This window comes from Cynara cardunculus, unplaced genomic scaffold (genome assembly GCF_001531365.2).
Source record: "Cynara cardunculus var. scolymus isolate 2C unplaced genomic scaffold, CcrdV1 Un_Scaffold_2689, whole genome shotgun sequence".
In the NCBI taxonomy this organism is placed as follows: Eukaryota; Viridiplantae; Streptophyta; class Magnoliopsida; order Asterales; family Asteraceae; genus Cynara; species Cynara cardunculus.
Window position 1 is genome coordinate 35,946 of NW_020201186.1, and position 5,160 is coordinate 41,105.

Sequence of the window (5,160 nt, forward strand, 5' to 3'; positions counted from 1 at the left end):
TCTTCGATTAACTTGCCTCTTAATCATGCAGAGAAACCGAAAAAGTTTTTAGGGTTGCACTTTAAGAGGTGGCAACTAAAGATGCTCTTTTATTTGACTACTTTGAATCTTACACGATTTTTGACTGAAGAGGCTTCTAAGATTGTTTAAGGACAAGAAGATGTCTAAACCGTGAGCGCTATCAAGGCTTGGAAACACTAAGATTTTTATGCAGTATGTTCTTAATAGACTTGTTGACTCATTCTACAATGTGTATTTTGTGAATAAAATGGCTAACGAGTTATGAGACTCAGTAAAGAAAAAATATAAAACTGAAGATGCCGGCACCAAGAAATATTTTGGTCGCCTGGTTTCTTGATTATAAAAATGATTGACACTAAGACTGTTATCAACTAACTCCAAGAACTCCAAGTAATCATGCATGACATTCAAGCCGAAGGTACGGTTATTGGTGAGACCTCTCAAATTGCAGCGATAATTGAGAAACTACCACCCGGATGGGTAGATTTCAAAAATTATTTAAAGCACAAACAAAAGGAAATGACAATACAGAAGCACATTATTCGACTCCGCATTGAAGAAGAGAATAAGAAAGCACAAAAGAAAGACTATGTTCCGACTTCTGACAAAGCCAATTTGGTGGAACATGGTCAATCTTCGGTCAGGAACAAGTTTGTGAAAGGCAAGAACCAAAAGAAAGGGAAAGGTGCATACATGGGAGCAAAGGGTGGAACTTCTAAAAAGAAGTTTCAAGGGAATTGCTATAATTGTGACCCGGGTCACCGTTTCGCTAATTGTAAACTTCCAAAGCACGATAAGCTAAGGAGGTTAATGCCGTGGAGAAGATCACTCAACATGTGTTTGACATCGACCTTGCAACGGTTATTTCTGAAGTCAACCTTATAGACTCAAAGAGGGAATGGTGGATCGATACGGGTGCTACCCGTCATATATGTTCAAATCGAGAGTGAAAAGATTGTTTTGAAGATGACATCCGGAAAAGAACTCAACCTTGAATGATGTGTTGTATGTATCTGAAATTTGTAAGAATCTAGTTTCAGGTTGGTTGCTAAACAAGCATGGTTTTCGCTTGGTGTTTGAATTGGATAAGTTTGTGCTTACTAAAATGGGTATGTTTGTGGGAAAAGGGTATGCATATAGTAGAATGTTTAAATTGAATGTAATGGCTATTAAGCCTAAGATGAATGAAATGAATAACTCTTCAATTTATTTGCTTGAGTCTTCAAATATTTGGCATGCTAGACTTGGACATGTTGTTGATCCTCCCTCTCATTGATTTGATGATAATCCCTTTTACCTTTCGACGTATTAGTGTTTATGTCTTTTCAGTTCCAGCGATCATCACTAAGTCTGTTCAGTGATCGCTAAAACATGCATTGTAAATCTTACAGCGACAACGATACTTCAAGAAGACAAAACTCACACCAAAGAACCTTCAGTGAATGTCAAAGACTGAAATTAAAGATTAGTGACTGGCGCGTTCGTGATCTGAATCGGTATTCAGTAATTACAACCTGGTCAACATATGTGTGAAGACTGCATAAGCCTTAGTGAATGCTGAAGAGACCTCCAGCGTTATTCCAGCATTCAACGATCAAATGAAGTTTGCTATGCAAGATTGTTTTTGTCTTGTCCTTCCACACACAAAGGACAAACCCATACCCTTCCACTAATCCCTCTTTATGTTTTTGGTTCGGATCGCATGAAGAAAGAATATCAGATGAGTATGATGGGAGAACTAACCTATTTTCTAGGTCTCTAAATCAAGCAATTCTATAAAGGTATCTTTATCAGCCAAAGTAAGTATGTCCATGATATGCTGAAAAAGTTTGATCTTTCTAACAGCTCATCTATGAAAACTCCAATGGCTCCTCCTCCTCTCTCTCTCTCTACAAGAATCCAAATGGAAAGCCTGTAAACGTAACTGTTTATAGAGGAATGATTGGCTCCCTGCTGTATCTTACAGCTAATCGACCAGATATCATGTATTCTACTTGTCTTTGTGCACGATATCAATCTGAACGTAAGGAATCACATCTGATTGCTGTAAAATGCATATTTAGATACCTGAAGGGAACTTCTAACTTGGGTATCTGGTACCCTTTTCTTTAGGTTTTGACCTAATAGGTTACTCGGATAGTGATTTTACAAGTTGCAAAATTGATAGGAAAAGCACCACTAGAGACTGTCAGCTTCTAGGTGGAAAGTTGGTGAGCTGGATGAGTAAAAAGCAAAACTCCGTGTCCACATCAACTGTTGAAGCTGAATATATTGTCGCTGGAAGTTGTTGTGCCCAAGTCCTTTGGATGAAAAACCAACTCAACGATTACGATTTACAGGTTTCAAAAATTCCTATCTATTGTGATAGCACTAGTGCTATTGCAATTGCAAACAACCATGTTCTTCACTCCAAGACCAAACATATTGAGATCCAATATCATTTTATCAGAGATCATGTTATGAATGGTAATATTGAACTTCACTTTATTCCCACTGACTACAACTCACTAACCTTTTCACAAAGCCTCATGATGAGACAAGAGTTAACATCTTGATCAACGAACATGGAATGCTAAACGCTGAGGATTAATTTCTTTCAGATATACGCATCACTCAGTAAGTGAAATGATTCAGTGTTCTTATTCTATCACTGAAATATTGAGTAAATATATCTTCTTTCTAAGGTATGTATACTTATTCTTCTTCTTTAAAACTTAAAACTATCACTGAAGTTTTTCTTTTTTCAGTGGTCAAAATGTCTTAAAAGTTTGTTTCAATGATTCTTTCTATCGCTGAACGTTTTAAGTGAGTATATCTCTTTATAATATATTTATCTTTTCTTAGAACCAAAATGATCACTGAACCTTTCCTTATTTAGTGATTCAAAAGTTTTTAAAAGATAGTTTCAGTGTTTCTCCTATCACTGAATCTTTTATGGAAATATATATTTCTATGATATTTTCCTTTCTTAAAACAAAACTATCACTGAAACTTTTCTTCTTCAGTGAGCAAATGTTTTAAAAGATCTTTCATTCAATGATTGTTCTTATCACTGAATGTTTTCAAAAACCTTTCATATTATTAAGAAAGTGGCTTTTGAATTTCTTAAAACTTTCTTATTTTAAAAGAAATAGAAAATGAAACATTTTATGACGACATTTAATTTAAACGATACGTTTTTCTAGACGCGCGTACCGTTCTGACACACGCTGTTAGCTCTAATATTTACTTCATGTAAAAGTATGAAAAAGTATTCTGCAAGTGTTGATAGAAGGGTATCTTCCACAGAAGACAACAGAGGACCAGCAACAGAAGCTGTTTCATCGTGCAAGTCAAGAATGACAGAACCTCTGATGTTTCTCACAGAGGTTCTGGAAAATGGTCCTCTGGCAATAAGAACCTACAAGTCTACTACAACAGAGCCTCTGAGATGGCTCACAGAGGGTCTGCGGATTAGTCTTCTATGAAGATCCTGTTCTTACTGTTTTTCAAAGGTTGTTAGCTGCATGTGCTTCTCACGTGACTAGATTTTAATAGACTTTATTTGGACGGCTTAGATGATTTCACTTTCTAGATCTGTCAAAAAAGTCGTTAGGGTCTAGTATAAATAGCAGCTTAAGCCTTTGTATTCAGAGTGCTTCCGTATTGTAATCGTCTATATTTTCAATCAATTGAAAAACCTTTGAAGCTTTTCTATTGTGTTCATCTTTTTCATATTAATCTGTGTGTTCTTGGTTAATTACTCTGTTTTGTTCTTATCATTGTTTCCGCTGCACTGTAATCGTCCTAGAGATCATTCAGAGTAAGAGWTCAAATACCAAAGCTGAATTTACAGGTCCTAACAATTGGTATCAGAGCAGGAATTGAATTCTCATTCGATTAATTCTGTTTTTGGTATTAATCTGCCTTTTCTAGAACACCAGTTTTTCTCCTGTTTACCCTGTTTCATTTAATTTCAATGGCGAACTTGGTCAATACCTCATCCATGAGTACTGGATCTCAATCAAAGCCTCCTACCCTTATCTGTGATGAATATCCGCAATGGAAAGAACACATGATCAACTTTTTGGAGGGAATTCACCCCAGAATTTGTGAATTTCTCTACAATCCTCCACATGTGCCAATGAATTTGATTCCAAGAGTTCCAGCTACTGGTACAACCCATGAAGTACCTGAGCACTTTGAGCCTAAACCTATAGCAAACTGGAACGATGAATAAAAAGCATTGGTTGAATTGGAAAGTGAATGCAAAAGGATGTTGATCATGGCTATACCTCATGATATCTTCAAGTGTATTGATCATTGCCATCTGTCTATGGACATTTGGGGAGAATTGGAGAAACAAATCGAAGAAGTGAAGAAGACTCTCAAGAACAATAGAGCCATGTGTATTGATGAATATCAGAGCTTCAAGGCTAAGGAGAATGAATCTCTGTCAGACACAGAGGAAGAGACCTTCTGTGGAATGGAAAATATTGACTCAAACTCCTCTTACTCAACTGACCAAGAGGTTTCAACTTTTTATTCTTCTAAATTAATTGATTCATATCATTTGGAACATTACAAGCTAAAAGAAAAACTTTCTCTTTGTGAAAAAGAAGTTATTATTCTCACAGAGGAAAGGAACAGATTGTTTAAAATGTTCACAGAAGCTCAAACGAATTTTGTTAATTTGGAAAAATCTTCAAAGGAAAAGGTTGCCGAAATTCAAAAAGAATTGAAAAAAAGGTTGATGAGATAAGGATGTTAGAGCATGAGAAATGCAATGTTACATCTGTCAAAGAATTCTTCCAAAAAGAAAGAGAAATTTTGCACCAAGATGTTCTTGACAGAGAGCTCAAAATTAAAAAGTTCAAAGAGGCTCAAAATGTTTACAAAAAGATAAAAGTTAATATGGGCGGAAGAGGTCTAAGTTTCTCAAAATTTGATAACAAACCTGGTTTTAAATCCAACAAAACTCCTGAGAGTACCTTTAGATCCTCTAAAAATCTTAAAAGTAATATTTCTAACACTAAGTCCATTTTCAAAAGAAGAAGGTTGTTGGTTGCTCCAGACACTAAAACTTGTTTAACAATGAAAAATGTTGCTTTTGAGGACTATATTGATTCTTTCTCACCTTCTGCAAAGAAGGATTCCATT